Below are 19,907 nucleotides of genomic sequence, written 5' to 3' on the forward strand. Positions count from 1 at the left end.
GAACAATGCATCAACCGTGGGATCAAGGAATAATAATAGCGACTCACAAGGGGAACAGATGTGTTTTCACCCCTCTGCGAAAGCGCAGGGTACAAGTCTCAGCACGGAGTTTTAGGGGGAGGGAGTTCCAGAGCATTGCTGTCTGCACAGAGAATCGTCTCCCGCCCGTGCGTGATCTTTTTACTCTCGGGACCTGGAGGAGACACCTCTGGTCCGACCTCAGTGCTCTATTCGCTTTATAAGGCACTACCAAGCTCCTTAAAAGAGGAGGCCCACCGCCCTGGAGTGTTTTATGGGCGATGGACAGTGCCTTAAACTGTACTCTCTCCCGCACTGGTAACCGCATGCCGATATAATATCAATTCCTGTCAGTTCACATCGCATTTACATTTAGGGTGCTGGCTTATTGCACGGCACAGCACACCACACTTGGTTGACTGCATGTGTCACTATTTTGCACTTTTTTTACTCCACCCTTCTCTACATCACATTTCAGGTGTTGTATAGAAAACAACATATACCCTTAAACACTGAAAGTAGGTCATTCGATCCTTGTATCACAGTTGTTACATTGATATATAACCTTTTTAGCTGGTGAACCTAATGATGCGAGTTTGCTTAATATGTTAACCTTCTGAATATTTGATTTTGATGCATGTACATCTTGATGTTTGATGGTACGAAAATATATGCAAAACAATATATTGTACATATGTATTTTTGCAGTGTTCCCCTGACGAAGGTGGTTTCACCGAAATGCATTGGGAGATGTTGGTCACTCCATTGAAGCTTTGAATTACGATTGCCTCTCAAATACAAAGAATTGTATATGAAGACTCATTGATTCTCTTGTGTCTTTCATATTGTGCAGAGTACTTATTGCATATGTTCATGCCTCTTTTGTTTCCTGTTTTTTTGTTTCTTTGTTTTCGCTTATGGAGTTAATACATTGAATGAAAATGTGGCTCTAATGTTGATCACACTGTGAATTATATTTTGAATTCGTATATCACTAGATATGATGCATGTGTAGCACCTTTCTTCAACAAGTTTCAAGAATTCATAGCACCCAAAGGGGCTTGTGAATAGTGCACCTTGGTATTCGAACAGATTCTGTTCGCACTTTTGTTTATTAATACTTTACACATAACCACACTCACGTGGGGTGTCAACTCTCTCATCCTCATGCTTCTGATGGTGATGTCATGCAAAAGGGAATGCATCGGTGACTGGCTGAATTCACATTGTGATTAGGATGTATTAGTAGTAACTATGACTGTCAGACTGTCGTTCTGATTCTTTAGTGGCAATAGGAATACAAATGGTGTTTGGCAAAGTACATGCACAAGTAGTGACACAACTCGGTTAGTGTGACTGGCGAGGCCGTTCTAGGTGAAACATGCACTCCTCTAGGTGATTGTTTTCGTATGCGAATTATATTAACAAGTTGTGACAGATGGCTTCATAAACACCGAGCCGATAGTGTGGTTTTAATCACAAGTTCTTTGTTCGGGGCAAAATCGGTGAAATCCATAGGTGTTCTGATGTTGAAGAATGGTATCATGGGTAGAACGGACACGGGTGTGTTAGTAAGGTAGGGGAGAAGGGGTTAACAGGCTGTTGGTGCCGACTATTTGAAACAAGAGCAAGCGATTAATTATCTTCACTTGAGTGAGCCCTCGTAGTGGTCAACGCAATATGGGTGGGCGTGTTGCATGTAGCGCGGGCGGATGGGTCCATAAACATACCTCACGAAGTGTTAAGTTGCACTTATTCGGGCAGTTGGCAAGTGAAAAGGAGCATCGCTGCAGAAAATGGTGAAAAGGAGGTTAAGTGTCAGTAATACTTGCGATTGTATCGCGCTCCATTTCTAAACGACACTCGAGGACACTACCTTCGGCTTTCTCTCTTCACACGTAGCAAGTGCTGTCACTGCCTAAGCTGACCCGGATATGCTGCGGGTTGGATTCCGTGACTATTTGACTTTCATTCATGGAAAGTGAAGAGTTACTGGCGCTTGTAATGTGTGTTATGTTTTTATAAGTATATATTAATAAAAGCGATGTAAAACTGCTATTTCGTGTGTGTCTGTTATTGTGAATAAATGGGGGGGGGCAACATTGTGTCCATTTTGTGTTCTATGATATAGCCATAACATATACTCTTAAATGCATTATGAACCTCGCGGTTAAATGCTAACTTTGGTTTGGCTTTATCAAAACAAAACATGTCGTGTAAGGTGTCATACGCTTTGGAATACTACCCCCCTCGCCAGTTCTTGCGACGGGGGTAGCATTCCACCCTTCTAGAGGGAGAAGACATGTTGTTCCTACTAATCCCGGTTAAAGTTAACCAGAGCCTCAGCATCACAAAATTGATGCTGCTGCCACAGACACAAGTCTGACCTCCTGCTGCTGGGAGTCCTTCCAGCGAGGGAGGCTTGGACAATAGGTTTCCTGTCTTGGGAGGTGCTAGCACCACCCCAGACAGGCCATAGTGTATTGGGGCAGGGAGGGCTGAATGAAATGAGACACTGCCTGGGGCACACAAGGTGTCCCATGCATAGTCCGGTTCAAACCGGTGCTGGGGCACTCCAGCTCCAGCTCTGGCGCAAAACTGGACAAAGGGAAAGGGGTGTAACCACCCCCTTCCCTGGTCCCACCCATAGGAGGGACCTAGCAGGTAATCGAGCCCCTAAATTTGGTATATAGGTAGGAGCAGAGTCCCAAGACTTTAGATTTATCCTGACTGAAACTTGAAACGAAACTCTGGACTCTCGACGTTCTACCTGAGGATAGAAGACTGAAGAATTTCCCTTGTGGTCAAGGAGTGACCACCCTGTGCAAGCAAGCACCATCAAGCGATCAAGGGTTTGCTCTGTCGACGCTCCTGCCGGAGCCCGAGCACAGAGCCTGACAAGACCCGGACTTCCAACAGCCCGATCCACAGTCCCAGCAGAGCTGAGACCCGTGGAGGCGACGAGAGACGTGGGACCGGCCATCTTGGAAAGCCAGCGAATTGCTTTCCGTGCAACTTCTGAGGCACCCTCGAAGTTGTGCATTGGGGATTGAGAAGCCCCAGCCCCGAGCACCAACTGCAACAAATATCAACCCTCCACACTCCACGAGTTCAGCGTGGGGCCCTTCTGCATTTTCCTGCTCGACGCGTCTGTCCGATCACTTGTCCGTTGGCTAGTGGCCTCTGTGACGACGAACCTTTTGATTTACACCGCTGGTCTGGTTGCTCCAGACTGGCCCCTGCTTCCCTGAAAAGGAGAAGCCCATCCGACCTTGCTGGTCTGATCTGTAAGCCATCTTCGATTCCTGCGTGGGTTGCCTTTGACAAGGCTTGTTGACTCCAATCCGGAAGCAGACACCGCCGACAGCGAGAGCCTGCGTGGGACAGTCCGTATCCAGCTCCTGGTCGTCGTCGACACCTCCTGGTCCATGTGGCTGCAGAGACAAGCTTCGCGACATCACCTGATTGCTTCGCTACATCGCCTGGTTCCTTACTGGTTCCATCCTGGTCACTGGCTAGTGACCCAGACTCTGTCCCCTCTGCTTTCATCAATCAATCAATCATAGCATTTGTATAGCGCGCTACTCACCTGGAGGGTCTCAAGGCGCTTGGGGGAAGGGGGCCGCTACTGCTCGAACAGCCAGGTCTTGAGTTGTCTCCTGAAGGCGAGGTGGTCCTGGGTCAGCCGAAGGTGGATGGGGAGGGAGTTCCATGTCTTGGCCGCCAGGTAGGAGAAGGATCTGCCTCCGGTGGTGGCTCTTCGGATGCGTGGTACGGCAGCGAGGGCGAGGCTAGCGGATCGTAGCTGGCGGGTGGGCGTGTGGAAGCTCAGGCGGTCGTTGAGGTACTTGGGGCCCATGTTGTGGAGAGACTTGTGTGCGTGGGTGAGGAGCCTGAACGTGATCCTCTTGTTGACGGGGAGCCAGTGCAGGTTCCTCAGGTGGCCGGAGATGTGGCTGCGTCGAGGAATGTCTAGGATGAGTCAGGCGGAGGCGTTCTGGATGTGTTGTAGTCTTTTCTGTAGCTTGGCTGTGGTTCCGGCGTAGAGGGTGTTTCCGTAGTCCAGCCGGCTGGTGACGAGGGCTTGGGTGACCGTCTTCCTGGTTTCGATCGGGATCCATCGGAAGATCTTGAGGAGCATGCGGAGGGTGTGAAAGCATGAAGAGGAGACGGCATTGACTTGTCTGGTCATCGAGAGTGAGGAGTCCAGGACGAAGCCCAGGTTGCGTGCGTGGTCTGTCGGCTTGGGGGCGGTGCCCAGGGCTGGGGGCCACCAGGAGTCGTCCCAGGCGGTGGGTGATGGCCCAAGGATGAGGACTTCCGTCTTGTCTGAGTTCAGTTTCAAGCGGCTGTTCTTCATCCACTCGGCGACGTCTTTCATCCCTTCGTGGAGGCTGGTTCTGGCGGTGTCGGGGTCTCTGGTGAGGGAGAGGATCAGCTGGGTGTCGTCGGCGTAGGAGATGATGTTGAGGTTGTGTTGGCGTGCGATGGCTGCGAGAGGTCTCATGTAGACGTTGAAGAGGGTGGGGCTGAGTGATGATCCTTGCGGGACGCCGCAGATGACTTCGGTGGCCTCGGAATGAAACGGGGGGAGGCGGACTCTGTGTTCTTCCAGCGAGGAACGAGATGATCCACTTCAATGCCTTCTCTTGGATGCCGGTGTTGCTGAGGCGTTGGACTAGGGTGCGGTGGCAGACAGTATCGAACGTGGCGGAGAGGTCCAGGAGGATGAGAGCCGCTGTTTCCCCGTTGTCGAGAAGGGCTCGGATGTCGTCGGTGGCTGCGATGAGGGCGGTCTCGGTGCTGTGGTTGGCTCTGAAACTGGACTGCGAGGGGTCGAGGGATCCATTAGTCTCGAGGAAGGCGGCAAGCTGTCTGTTGGTGATCTTCTCGATGACTTTGGCAGGAAAAGGGAGGTGGGGTCCGCTGTTGGTTTCTTCAGTAGGGCGCTGAGCTCGGCATGCTTCCAGCTCTCCGGGAAGGTGGCGGTGTCGAAGGAGGTGTTGATGACGTCTCGGAGTTGGGGTGGAGTGGTGGAGTCGGCCTTGTTGAAGACGTGGTGGGGGCAGGGGTCAGTCGGAGATCCGGAGTGGATGGTGTTCATCGTGCGGGCTGTGTCTTCGGTGGTCACTGCGGTCCAGGTGCAGAGGGTGGCAGTGGGGTGCGTTGGTTCGACGGCTGGGTGCGAGGATGGTGCGCCGAAGCTGTTGTGGATGTCGGCAATCTTGCGGTGGAAGAACGAGGCGAGGGAGTCGCAGAGATCTTGTGAGGGGGTGATGTCGTTGTTGCTGGTGCTGGGGTTGGAGAACTCCTTGACGATGCTGAAGAGTTCCTTGCTGTCGTGGGCATTGTTGTCCAGTCGATCCTTCAGTGATTTCTTCTTGGTGGTGCGGATGAGCTGGTGGTGCTTGCGGGTCGCGTGTTTGAGGGCGGTCATGTTGTCAGTGGTCCGGTCGAGGAGTCAGGCTTTCTCGAGGGTGCGGCAGGTCTTCTTGGAGTCCTTGATTTCGTCGTGAACCAGGGGGCCTTCTTGCTTCTGGGTTTGCTGGGAGGGTTCTTCAGTGGTGCGAGGTCGTCAGCGCAGGCGGTCAGCCACTGCGTGAAGTTGCGGGCTGCTTCGTTGGGGTCTGGTGTGCTGGAAGGTGGGTTCTGGCTGAGGGAGGCGTTGAGCTGGTCGGCGGTGATCTTGCTCCAGCTTCTGTGAGGAGCCTGTTGCGGGTGGTGGTTTTTCTGAAGCTGAAGTGGACGCAGCTGTAGTCGGTCCAGTGAAGTCCGGTGGAGTGGCTGAAGGCGATGTGCTTGCTGGATGAGAGGACGGGGTCAAGCGTGTGGCCGGCGTAGTGGGTGGGGGTGTTGACCAGTTGCTTGAGTCCGAGGTTGGCGAGGTTGTCCAGCAGGGTGACGGTGTTGCGGTCCTTGGTGTTCTCCAGGTGGAAGTTGAGGTCCCCTAGGAGGATGTAGTCGGCAGAGGGGAGGGCGTGTGGGCTGATGAAGTCTGCGATGTCTTCGCTGAATTGTGTGCGTGGTCCCGGGGGTCTGTAGATTAGGGTACCTCTGAGGGTCGTCTTTGGGTCGGTGTGAATCTGGAAGTGGAGGTGTTCGGCGGTGTTGTAGGTGTCGTCGGCGTCGGTCGTGATGCGGATGGTGTTCTTGTGGACGATGGCGATGCCTCCTCCGGTCTGGTTGACGCGGTACTTCCTGATGATCTTGTATCCATCCGGGATGGCGATGGCGATGTCGGGGGCTGAGGAGGCGTTCATCCATGTTTCAGTGAGTAAGGCGACGTCTGGAGATGTTGTGTCGAGCAGGTTCCAGAGTTCGACGGCGTGTCTGTGGACGGAGCGAGTGTTGAGCAGGATGCACTTGTGGTCGCTGCTGGGGTTTGGCTTGGCGGGCGCGGTGCATGTTCGGAGGCAGCTGAACTTGCAGGTTGTGCAGGTGAAGGGTCCGTGGAAGCGTTTCGGGGCGGCCCGGCAGCAGGCGGGGTTCCGGCCGGTATTGAGTGCGTTGAGGGCGGCGGCGTCGTAGGTCTGTCGGGTCGTCTTGCGTCGGTGGGGGCCAGGGGTCCTGGCGCTGGGCGCGGTCCAGGCGCAGAAGGGCGCAGACGGGCTTGCCTTTGGCGCGCCTTCGGCACACAGACGGCGCTCCCGCTGTGCGTGACCGCTGCGCGTACGCGCGGTCGCCATTTATGGCCAAGTGGGAGGGAGGAGCAGCTGGGAGGCGGGAGCGGGGAGGGCACAGAAGGAAAAGGGGGCGTGGCCGCTATCACGGCGGCGGGGAGCGGGGCGGGCAGGCACAGGGGGCAGAGAGACAGTAAACGGCACAGGCAATGACAAATAATCAATAACAGTAAATGGGAAACAAAATATAGATTAGCAAGATGCAGGGAAACAAAAAGGAGACAAAGTAGAAATCAGCAGAACACGCAAATACGGCGGGGGGCGAGGCAGGCTCAGCGAGGCTGCGGGCAGCAGCGGGGCGAGTTGCACACGCAGCAGCTGGTGGCCGTGCGGCGCGGGGGTGTCCTGAGAACAGGTCACACTCACCTGCGCCGCGCGGTCGCCATTTATGGCCAAGTGGGAGGGAGGGAGGAGCAGCTGGGAGGCGGGAGCGGGGAGGGCACAGAAGGAAAAGGGGGCGTGGCCGCTATCACGGCGGCGGGAAGCGGGGAGCGGGGTGGGCAGGCACAAGGGGCAGAGAGACAGTAAACGGCACAGGCAATGACAAATAATCAATAACAGTAAATGGGAAACAAAATATAGATTAGCAAGATGCAGGGAAACAAAAAGGAGACAAAGTAGAAATCAGCAGAACACGCAAATATGGCGGGGGGCGAGGCAGGCTCAGCGAGGCTGCGGGCAGCAGCGGGGTGAGTTGCACACTGTTGGACACGGCCTCGTGGCGTGGTCCGACCCCGTCCGCATGGAGGGCCCAGGACGACATCGGCCCTCCATTTACCTACTATCGACCCCCCTGACACGCACATTCGTGAACCATCGGCACGAGCAGCCTCCCCGGCCACCTACAGCTCTCCCCCTCCCTGGTACCCCGGCAGAACCTGCTCGCCAACGCTGCCAGCCTGGCACCCTGACCAGGCCACCCTTTCCGGCCCGACTCCATCTTGGGACCCTCACGCCCCGAACACGTGGCCGCAGCCATCCCGGGCCCGGCCCCAGCGAAGCCCAGACATTGAGGCACCAGGATCCTCCTAGGTGGTAAAGTGGCCACTCGACCAGATCCCGGAGGAGGAGAGTCTCGATGGGCCTTCCACCGCCCCCGGACGCCTGGTATCGATCGCTCTCCCGGCTCCCTGAGCACTGGCGCCGCCCCCCTGCTGGACACCTTCATCCCGGCCCCTCTGACCCCCAGGCGCGAGGGTCCGGACATCAAAGCCCTCCAGTCCTATATCTGGGCCAGCCCCGGATCAAGACAGCAGTTGTGTCTGGAGTGGAAGCCCTGCTGACCTCGTCGCGGCTGATCCTGGTCCGAACTCTTGCACCTAGAACTATCTTCGAGGCCCTGCTGACGCTGTCGCGGCCTGACCAAGCTGAACCACCTTCGAGGCCCTGCTGACGCTGTCGCGGCCTGACCAAGCTGAACCACCTTCGAGGCCCTGCTGACGCTGTCGCGGCCTGACCAAGCTGAACCACCTTCGAGGCCCTGCTGACGCTGTCGCGGCCTGTCCAAGCTGAACTATCTCCGAGGCCCTGCTGACGCTGTCGCGGCCTGAACCCTTGAACTATCCACGCACCAGTGGGTGCCAAGACTGTCCCGCTACCCCCTTTCCCCGAGACCACGACATTACGGATCCCTCGATCCTTGCCGCTACCCTGCCAAGAACTTGCTTTGATCACTTATATAAAGATTCGTGTGAATATCCTTCCTGTGTGGTGTCTATCTGTAAGTAGTGTGATTGCTCTGCTGGTACGATTGTAGGAGTGGAGCCTCGCCAAGGAGGCCTCCCCACGGCGCTCGGCCTATTTCCCAGAGAGAGGTGGGACTCGGGGCGGACAGTCAGACACCTTCTGTCTCCCCTGGGGTCGCCTTTCCAACACACACGCAGCAGCTGGTGGCCGTGCGGCGCGGGGGTGTCCTGAGAACAGGTCACACTCACCTGAGCCGTGCGGTCGCCATTTATGGCCAAGTGGTAGGGAGGGAGGAGCAGCTGGGAGGCGGGAGCGGGGAGGGCACAGAAGGAAAAGGGGGCGTGGCTGCTATCACGGCGGCGGGAAGCGGGGAGCGGTGCGGGCAGGCACAGGGGGCAGAGAGACAGTAAACGGCACAGGCAATGACAAATAATCAATAACAGTAAATGGGAAACAAAATATAGATTAGCAAGATGCAGGGAAACAAAAAGGAGACAAAGTAGAAATCAGCAGAACACGCAAATACGGCGGGGGGCGAGGCAGGCTCAGCGAGGCTGCGGGCAGCAGCGGGGCGAGTTGCACACGCAGCAGCTGGTGGCCGTGCGGCGCGGGGGTGTCCTGAGAACAGGTCACACTCACCTGCGCCGCGCGGTCGCCATTTATGGCCAAGTGGGAGGGAGGGAGGAGCAGCTGGGAGGCGGGAGCTGGGAGGGCACAGCGAGTAACACGTCACTACTGACAGAGACCCACAGCCACGATGACTACTAAGGAAGCCGGAACGACTGCAGAATTCCAGAAAGACCTGTTAGAGGAGTATACCCATAAAGAACTTAAACAATTTTGCAAAGACTTGGGTATCGCTACCAAAGGACGATTTCAAAGAAGCGCTGCAAACCTGGGTGGAGACCTGAGAGACCCCACCCCAAACGAACGATGACATTGTCCGAGAAGTACCCGTGAGCACTGTTCCCAGTAAGCCGCGCGGCTGCGCGGCCGCCCACTTCATTACCCCCGAGCGCGCAGTGCCATGTGTGGCGCGCGCACAGAGGGCACATCCCGTGAAAGTATTCGTGCCGCCGCCGCCGCTTTTAAAAGGCGCGCGGCGCGAAAAACGGTAATTTCCAAGTTGCAGAGGTTAAGTATTTTGATGTGGCCACTTGCGTGTACTTTATCTATTGCCCTGAAACGCACTCAATGTTTGCTGCAATGTTTGCTTAGTAGCGCAAGGCTGCGGGGGAGATTGTCTGCCTTTATTTAGGTATCCATGCTAATTGCAGCCCCTTCACGAGCTGCGATTAATATGGATATTTAAACAAAAGCACTCAATCTCCCCCGCAGCCTCGCTTTACTATCAGAACAATGCAGCAAGTTTCAAAACACAGCGTGTTTTTTGTAGGCTAATCTGCCTTGTTCGCAGACTTGCTGTATTGGTTTGGTAGTAAAGTGAGGCTGCGCACAGATTGAGTGCTTTTATTTAAGAATCCATGTTAAGCGCAGCTCGTGAAGGGGTTGCGATTAACATGGATATTTAAAAACAAGCACATAATCTCCCCGCAGCCTCACTTTACTACCAAACCAATACAGCAAGTCTGTGAGTGGTTGGTGAAATAAATCCGTGCCCTTCTTCAAAGATAAAGGGGACAGCAACAGCTCGGCCGACTGGAAGGTACCCTTTCCCGTCTTTCCTCTTTTAAACATATGTGGTTGCTGCAGTTCTAGTTCACTGTTTGTCATGTAGGTGCCCTTGCATATGTTCGTGTTTATGTCAGGTTTTAATTCGCAGCACATGTGACGGTCTGCTCTGTCGACGGATTCCCTAACGTGTACGAGTTTACTTTCATTTTAGCACGCACTCAAAAGTCTCCCACTGTACCCAGAGTGCAAAATGTGACCAGTATTCTGCTCTTTCAAAACGCCTAAAATGAGTATTTCGGAAGCATGCACGAGAGTCAGATGTGAGAGACTTCAGTGGGGCTAAAGGGACAGCAGGGCATAAGAGGCTGCATTAAGGAGCAAAAGTTTAAAGGCAGCAGTGAGGGGCTGGAGTTACAGTGAGTGGCATTGATGAGGGAGGGACTGCAGTCAGAGAGAGTAGCTGGTGCTATAAAAGAGGCTTGCACCGCACTGCAGGGTATTATTGAAAACACCTGGCACACTGTCACACATGCACAGAAACAGATGGGATACTTGCATACCCCGCCACAAGGTTGGGTAATAACAAGTTGCCATCAATTGAACAGATGACACTAACATGCACACCGCAGTTCATACATCTGTTGACTCATTTTACTCCCTTAAGTTTTGACCTTCATTCAAATTATTAAATCCAATAACCCATAACCTGCGGAATATGGAGGAGAGGGAGTACACAGAGAACAGAAATTAGAATGCACAGTTTCTTTAAGAATACATGGTTAACACGGGTAATGAATCAGGACCAATGCCAGTCTAAGCAAATGATACCCCTGGTCTGGTTTTTGGTTCTCCCGGAGCTGCAGTTGTGGTCCCTATTCTCAGCAGAAACTAGAGTGTTCTCTGGTATGCCCAGTAGAATGTTCACCTTATGTGTGCGCTATTTGATTCAATGCCTATGCATATTCCCTATTTGACTAATGTACTGATCTGTTTCCTTCATTTCCCTCAAACTGTAAAGCGCTCTGATATCCTTCGGGATCAAGTTTGTGCTATATAAAACTTTATAAATAAATAAAATAATTCCTGAATGCCCTCTCCTGGCTCTGTTAAAAGCTTGGTTTACTCCAGGTGTTTCCCTGACAGCAATGCTGGCGCCAGGGGAATACCCTAGGGATTGTGTGGATTGGAGTGCACTGAAGCTAAACCTTTTTGGTATGTGAGGTGACTTCACTACCTGCTGTTAGACAGCGATAATGGACTTCTTTGAAAACGAGGTGAAATAGAGCAATTCTGTCCTTTAAATGTATAACCTTTGTAACAATGTAACCTGCAACTATGGCCTGATAACCCTGTAAAGCGCTCTGATACCTCCTGGTCTAGCTAGCGCTACATAAAACCTTTCAAATAAAAAAAAATAAAAACAAATATGGGGATAGTGGTCCTGGAGGCATTTATCACGGAGGGAGTGACTGGAACAAGGCAGAGGCTTGTGCACTGACTGAAATGTGTGCCAGCACTGCTGGGCCAGTTGCCTGCTAGGTTGGTTGCACATGGCTGTTGGTGGATAATGTAGGCACTCAGAGGGCATGAGCCGTGACGCCATGATGATCCACGTCAGCGTGTCGAGCTGGGAAGCCTTTCCATGGGCATGAATGATACTGCCCTTGGCAGAAAAGAGGAGATGCTATTTGCATCCCTACATTATCATAAGCATGCACAGTTTTTTGGATAAAGTGTTGTATGCATAAATCATGACATGCAGCACAATGGGCTTGGAGTCCCAAAACAACTTCCTGTCTGGGACGAATATAGCCATGCTAATCTGCACAGTGCAAGAATGCTCTCCATTACTACACATGTGATGGCAGTGCCTAAAATCGCATGTCCATAATTGAATTAAAGCATGCATCTGCTTATCATGCGGCTGTGTGAGGTTTGCATACCATGGAATTCACACACACAAATAGTACACTATGTGTAAATTATAACCATAAGTGCATACAGTCAGCTATTCTTGCCTAATATCGAGACCCAAGCCCAATAGTGTTTCCAGCTTTAATAATGCTTGTGCATGAATGGAGACATAGCTATGATCTTTTTATGTTACCTGGGATTGTGTTGTGTCTTTGTTCTCCTAAGGATTTGAATTACAACCAGTGCAGACCACCATAATGTAGACAATCATCTTCGTTCTGGTCAATGACAAAATGTTATGATTGCTAGACATTCATCGTCATCTTTCCCAAGGGATCCAATGCACAACTTTGCCAGATCATGATGTTGATGTTCGGCTTGATTTCACATCCCCTAGTGGTAATGTGGCTGCACTCCTTATGAGTGAAAATACTATTAGTTCAGTCTCCGTCAGGCCCCAGTGCAATGTATGTTTTGAACTTTTATAGTGTAAACTTACCCATGGCACAACAAGAGCTTCTTTAGTGTACACTATGTGTAGTCGCAAATGTTTTACTAGGGTCCAAAATGAATGGTCTGGTATGACCGAGGGTAGCATTGAGGCCAGCAGGGTGGTGATAGGAGGGGTGAGTGTAAGGTGGGCATCCAGGAAACGAGACATGTACATGGTATGGGCAGTGAGTTATGGAGTTATTTTGAGAGTTTCAATCTATGCTGCCCTCTAATCTGAGCTCCTAGTTTCTAGAGGAGTCACACGTTTGATAGTACTGTATTATGCTCTATCTGAATCGTGAACCTTCTCCTGCACCCTGGGGTAAGCCTTCTCTGCTTGATTTTGCTCCTTTTGGCGAGTCAAGTGTACAAAGGAAGTAACCTGATTATTGAACTGGAATGAAATAGAATCATAGGCCTCACAATCTCCTTATGCCTTTAGCCACTTACCTGTAAGCCATGGGAGTGGTAGAAACAGGCTCAGTTAAGGTAGTGAGTGCAAAGACCCCCAAACAAGGTGTTCAATTCACGGAGGTTGGCTGACACAAACACCCAACCTCCTCCACGAAATTTGGGACAATGCCATTAGCCATAGTGCTAGGAGATTTGACGTTTAATTCTGGCTTTACCACTTTTGCAAAATATGCTGAGTGTGAACTCTATTAAAAGTCTGGGAAGGTTCCACAGCACAGGGGCATTTGCTTAGTGAGAGTAGTCCCGGATATCACCATGGAATCACTCACACCCCCGTTGTGTAATGAGCAAAATGGGAACTATGAAAACAAATGGCATGTTATTGTTAATTAATTGCAGCCTACCCTTGTGTCAAATTTTTCGCTCTTCAGTAATCACTTTCTCAACATATTTTTCTACCCATTTTTTTTACAGAGATATGAAAACTAAATTACACTAAACATTGGTAGTAATTATTTGATAAGAAAACAAGACCATAACCCAACAATAATTTGATTTTACCCATGGGTAGAGAACACTGAGTCACATAGACCACTCACTAAAACGTGGGGTTGTGAAAACATTATGAATCTAGAAACAAGAAGTCATGCACTCTGGTGGTATTACGCCTGGCTCACCAAATTGTTTAATGCTAGTCAAACCATATCCTTCCTGTTACATCTGGCACCCTTGGTGTGGTTTTCCCCAAATGTTTTACCTTCATTCCTCCTGTTTCGCTGAATTAGTTTTTGTTGGCTCTAGAACTCTGCAAACTTTTCACTGCTAAAGTGCTTGTAAGGATGGTAAAACTGTCTTACACAAATAATGGCATTTTTAAATTAATTGTAAATCCCTAGTAAAGTTACCATATACCCATGGCTGGTCAGTTATATGCAAAGAGTGGGCCTGCAGCACTTATTGAGCCACCCAGTCATGTTGCCCTTTAAAATATGGCTCAGCTCCGCCATAGCTGCCTGTATGTGCAGTTTCAAACTGCCAATATAAACATTGTGCCAGGCCAAAACCACCCTCCTTGTTAATGCATATGTCACTCTAAGGTAGACCCTAAACATTCCAGAAGGCAGGAAGGGTTGTATTTAAAAAGGTTGATATATACTTTTATGTTTTACATGCCCAGGTAGTGAAAAACTTCCAAATCCAATGTTCACTATTTCAAGGCCAACTTCTCCTAGGATAACATTGGATTATCTAATTATATTTAATATGTGATTTATTTTATTTTGGAGCAGGTAGGAAGGCCTTGTTTGGTGTCTGCATAATTGTAATTTGAAATCCTCTTCAATGGTAAATTCATATTTTAGGTCACAACTCTGAAAATGCCAGTTTTAGAAAGTTTTCATATCAAAGGGGGTATTGCCCTAAACGACAACTAGAAAGGGCCTACTATTAGAAAAACAAAGAGCATCCAGTCATCACATTCGTGTTATGCAATTATCACATGGCAAACCAAGAAACAATCATATGGTTTGGAGTATTTATCTACTCAATTATTCATTATTTTTTAATTGAGCATAGTTATTCACATATGTTCAGATCAGGGGAGACTACACAATTCAAACAGTGGATGTACATTAACACAATTGACAAAACACAGTTGATGAGAAAACATTACAATGCACACGACCAACATAAACCTTAAAACCAGTCATGGTTTCAAAAAAGAAAGAAACTAAGCTTAAGACCCTTAACATGTCGCTGTATGTGTGAAAATGCACCATCGAACTTTTTTAAGTAAACGTTTGGAGTGACATTTGGCACTGCAAACGCGCGTGGTCTGGTTCCTGGCGCACGTAGCCCTGGTTGCAGCGCACAGAGACCCTCCACTGCCGCACACGGAGGAAAAAAATTAGAGGGAACATTGCCCGTGAGTACCGTCATAGCCCCCATAGAGGAAAGAACCGCCAACAGGGACCCGGGCCTCTCCCCCGAAGACGCCCGGGAGCGAGAGAGGAGTCGGCTCCATGAACTAGAGCTCGCCCGACTCCGGCTGGACGGAGAACTCCAATTAGCAGAAAAGAAAATGGCCCTTGAACAACTGCGATTAGAGGGAGATCTGGAAGAGAGGCGGCGGCAAAGAGAATTAGAAGAAAAAAAACTTGCATACGAACACGAGCGTGGCCTCAAAGAACTCGAAATCAAAGCCAAACTCGAAGAGGCTGGCGCCACGGTAGCCCGGAACCCCCCACCTCCTGCCGACCCAAAGGTCCACATCCCGAAGGATATCGTCAAGGAGTACTACAAGAATGACGATATCCAGCAATGGTTCAAGGCGTACGAGGTTGCCATGACCGCGCACCGCATTCCGCGAAAGGACTGGGGTGCCGGCTTATGGGGGAGATTCGTCAGCGAAGGAAGGGACACCCTGCTGGAGCTGGCCGACGACGTAATGTCCTCCTATGACCACATGAAGGACGCCCTGCTTGTCCGGTATGGCCTCACCCCCGAGATGTACCGGCAGAGATTCAGAGATTGCAAGAAAATCCCCCGGTACCACGTGGGTCGAGTACGTGAACTTTTATAGCAGGGCCCTGGAAGGATGGATAAAGGGCAGCAAAGTGTCCACCTACGAGCAGCTGTTCGACCTCATCGTTTGGGAGCACCTCTCCAACAACTGCTTTGTCGAGCTCAGACAGCATCTACTCGACAGCAAGCTAACCGAGCCCCGGAAACTCGCCGTCGAGGCGGATCGATGGGTGAACACCCGGGTCCCCCGAACACCGATAGGAGAAACCGGTCAGGGCGGCCGGGGGCACCCCCGCCAGCGGGGAGGCGGAGGAGGACAGAACCAGAGCCGAAGCTTCCCGGCGGCCTCGGGCCGGGGTCCCCCTCCAAGGTCCCCCCCCCGAGTAACACTTCGCCGTCCCTGAAGAGGAACCCCCCAGCACGGCCGGGGCCCCACCCGAACATTACTTGCCACAGATGCCAGCGGACCGGTCACTATGCCAGTGACCCCCTCTGCCCCATGAACCAGCGTCCCGGCACCACTGGGCCTCCGACCCGCCAGTTCGCTGCTGCAGCTCTGGGAGAAGAGGGCGAAGAAGACGTAGAGGTCTACGAGGAAGATCAAATCGAGTATGAACCGGCCGCCATGGCCCTAGCCTGCCTGGGCAGTAGAGACCTGGTCCCCCAGGCCCCGCTACCGAGCAACACTCGTAAATACCGTCAGTGGGTCCACATCAATGGACGACGGACCGAAGCCCTCCGAGACACGGGAGCCAGTGTGACAGCCGTCCGCTGCCACTTGGTGACCCCCGAACAGATCATCCCGAACGTACGCTGCCCCGTGAGGGCCGCCGACAACTCCGAAACTCTATGCCAGATGGCCCAAATTCCCTTCGAATGGGGGGGGGTGTCGGGCACCCTCAAGGTGACTGTCCGGGACGACGCCCCCGTGGACTGCCTCCTTGGGAACGACCTCGAGAGCTCTCCCTGGGCCCAAGTCGAGCGGAGAGAGCACCTAGGAATGATGGGATTACCAGAGTGGGTCTGTGCGACGACCCGATCTATGGCGGCCCGAGCCCCGGCAGCAACCGAGGCCGCCCCGACCGAAGAGCCGGAGTGGCCCGAGCCACCCCCCTCTGCCCTCCATGAAGAAGGCGACTCCGAAGCCAGACCCTCGGAGCCCGGAAACCACCACGAGCTCAGCGACATCCACGAACTCGCCCAATAGCGCCAAGAGGGTGGTCCCACCCGAGAACAGTTTCGGCAGGAACAGAAGACCTGCCCTTCCCTCGAGGGGACCCGCCAACAAGCCGCTGCCCAAGCTACCGGGGACACCTCAGGGTCCCACTGGGTCTACTGGGACCACGACCTCCTATTTAGTGAACAGAAAATTGCCGAGCTGGGGGCCAGCCGAGTGCTAGTGGTTCCCCTGCGATTCAGAGACTTCCTTTTGAACCTGGCGCACGATGTGCCCCTCGCAGGGCACCTGGGGCAGGACAAAACTTACAGCCGCCTGGTGACCCATTTCTACTGGCCCAAAATGCGCACTGATGTACATAACCACTGCCGCACCTGCCCGACATGCCAAGCCAGCGGAAAGAGCGGGGGGAAGGTGAAGGCCCCGCTCCAACCTTTTCCAGTAGTGACCACCCCCTTCGAGCGAGTGGGAATAGACATTGTGGGGCCCCTGGACCCTCAAACCTCACAAGGGCATCGCTTCATACTTGTCCTGGTGGACCACGCCACCCGCTATCCTGAGGCCATCCCCCTCAGAACCATCACCGCTCCCGTGGTGGGGCGAGCCTTGATGGGGATCTTCTCCCGAGTAGGATTCCCCCGGGAGGTCGTGAGCGATCGAGGCACGAACTTTATATCTAAGTATATGCGGTCCCTGTGGCAACAGTGCGGGGTCACATACAAGTTCACCACCCCGTATCATCCCCAAGGGAATGGACTTGTGGAGCGGTTCAACCGGACACTCAAGGGAATGATCCAGGGCCTAGAAGAGCCACTACGACGCAAATGGGATGTCCTGCTGCCCTGCCTCCTGTTTGCCTATCGGGAGGTACCACAGAAATCCCTGGGGTTCAGCCCCTTTGAACTCTTGTACGGACACCCTGTCCGAGGTCCGCTCAGCCTAGTCAAAGAAGGCTGGGAAACTACCGTCCAAGGCGTACCACCGGATGTCTACCGGTACCTCCTGACCCTCCGAAACCAGACTCGGAAGTTCCGAGCCCTTGCAGAGGCCAACCTGGAGGCCAGTCAGGAGGATATGAAACGCTGGTACGACCAGCACTCCTCCTCCATCGAGTTCGAGCCGGGCCAGCGAGTCTGGGTCATGTCCCCGGTCGAACCATGTGCCCTCCAGGACAAATGGTCGGGGCCCTTCAAGGTGATCGAGCGCAAGAGCCCCGTCACTTACCTCGTGGATATGGAGTCTCCCCGGAACCCCCTCCGGGTTCTGCACGCCAACCGGCTCAAACCTCATTTTGCCCGCACCGAACTGAGCCTGCTACTCGCTACCGACGATGGGACCGAAGACGACTCCGAGCCCTTGCCCGACCTCCTAAAGTGCACTGAGAAGGACGGCTCCGTCGAAGGGATCGCTCTCTCCCCCGACCTGACCCCCGCACAGCGCCGAGACTGTCAAGAACTGTTGGGACAATTCACAGATCTGTTCTCCCTCACCCCCGGGGTTACCCAATGGTGTGTCCACGATGTCGACACCGGGGACAGTCAGCCAGTACGACACCGGGCCTACCGGGTCCCCGACCGAGTTCGGGCCTGCATCCAGACGGAAGTCACCAAGATGCTGGCCCTGGGGGTAGTCGAACCCTCCGACAGTCCCTGGGCCAGCCCAGTGGTCCTGGTCCCCAAGGCCGCCGCGCCTGGCACGCCGCCAGAACTCCGGTTTTGCGTCGACTACCGGGGGCTGAATGCTGTTACAAGAACCGACGCACATCCCATCCCCCGGGCCGATGAACTGATCGACCGCCTGGGGGCCGCCAAGTACCTCAGTACCTTCGACCTCACCGCCGGGTATTGGCAGATCGGCCTCACCCCTGGCGCCCAGGAGCGATCGGCCTTCTCCACGCCCGACGGCCACTTCCAGTTCAAGGTGATGCCCTTCGGCATGAAAAACGCCCCGGCCACCTTCCAGAGACTAGTAAACAAAGTACTGGCGGGGCTAGAAGAGTTCAGCGCCGCCTACCTAGACGACATTGCGGTCTACAGCCTCCACTGGGCTGAGCACCTGAAACACCTCTGGGAAGTCCTGACAGCCCTCCGCCGGGCCGGGCTAACTGTGAAGGCCAGCAAATGCCAGATAGGCCAAGGGTCCGTGACCTATCTGGGACACCAAGTGGGGAGCGGCCAAGTGGCTCCCCTCCAACCCAAGATCGACGCCATCCTAGCCTGGGAACCTCCGGTCAACCAGACCGCCGTCCGAGCCTTCCTGGGGCTCACGGGGTACTATCGGCGCTTTATCAAGAACTATGGGAGCATTGTGGGGCCCCTCACGGAACTGACCTCGAAGAACCGGCCACAGAAAGTGCAGTGGACACCCTCGTGTCAGGTGGCCTTCGAGACCTTGAAAGCAGCCATGTGTACCGCCCCTGTGCTCCAGGCCCCCGACTACAGCCGAGAGTTTGTGGTCCAGACCGACGCCTCGGAACACGGCATCGGGGCGGTCCTATCGCAATTGGACTCCACGGGAACTGACCATCCTGTGGCCTTCATCAGCCGGCGGCTGCTGGCCCGAGAACAGCGATGGAGCACCATCGAGAGAGAAGCCTTCGCTGTCGTGTGGGCCCTCAAGAAACTCCGGCCCTACCTCTTCGGCACCCACTTCCGGGTGCAGACTGACCACCGACCCCTAAGGTGGCTGATGCACATGCGTGGCGAAAATCCCAAACTGCTGCGATGGTCCATCTCCCTCCAAGGCATGGATTTCACTGTGGAGCATCGCCCTGGCAGTGACCACGCCAACGCGGACGGCCTGTCCCGGTTTTTCCGCCTCGACGAAGAGAGCCCCCAGGAAGATGGGTGACTCTCCCCGCCTTCAGCTGGAGGGGACGTGTGTTGGACACGGCCTCGTGGCGTGGTCCGACCCCGTCCGCATGGAGGGCCCAGGACGACATCGGCCCTCCATTTACCTACTATCGACCCCCCTGACACGCACATTCGTGAACCATCGGCGCGAGCAGCCTCCCCGGCCACCTACAGCTCTCCCCCTCCCTGGTACCCCGGCAGAACCTGCTCGCCAACGCTGCCAGCCTGGCACCCTGACCAGGCCACCCTTTCCGGCCCGACTCCATCTTGGGACCCTCACGCCCCGAACACGTGGCCGCAGCCATCCCGGGCCCGGCCCCAGCGAAGCCCAGACATTGAGGCACCAGGATCCTCCTAGGTGGTAAAGTGGCCACTCGACCAGATCCCGGAGGAGGAGAGTCTCGATGGGCCTTCCACCGCCCCCGGACGCCTGGTATCGATCGCTCTCCCGGCTCCCTGAGCACGGGCGCCGCCCCCCTGCTGGGTGTCTGGACACCTTCATCCCGGCCCCTCTGA

General features: G+C 53.7%; 1 long non-coding RNA gene across 2 annotated transcripts in view; it reads right to left on the reverse strand.

Annotated features, from left to right (window-relative positions):
- LOC144761221 (uncharacterized) overlaps positions 1-1,895 on the reverse strand; it is a 415,720-nt gene extending 413,825 nt beyond the window's left edge. For both annotated transcript variants that reach the window (XR_013595636.1, XR_013595635.1), the window contains exon 1: positions 1,749-1,895. This is a non-coding gene — a long non-coding RNA (uncharacterized LOC144761221). The remainder of the gene's footprint in view (positions 1-1,748) is intronic.
- Between the last annotated feature and the right edge of the window lie 18,012 nt (positions 1,896-19,907).

The sequence above is a fragment of the Lissotriton helveticus genome, chromosome 6 (assembly GCF_964261635.1).
Source record: "Lissotriton helveticus chromosome 6, aLisHel1.1, whole genome shotgun sequence".
Lineage (NCBI taxonomy): Eukaryota > Metazoa > Chordata > Amphibia > Caudata > Salamandridae > Lissotriton > Lissotriton helveticus.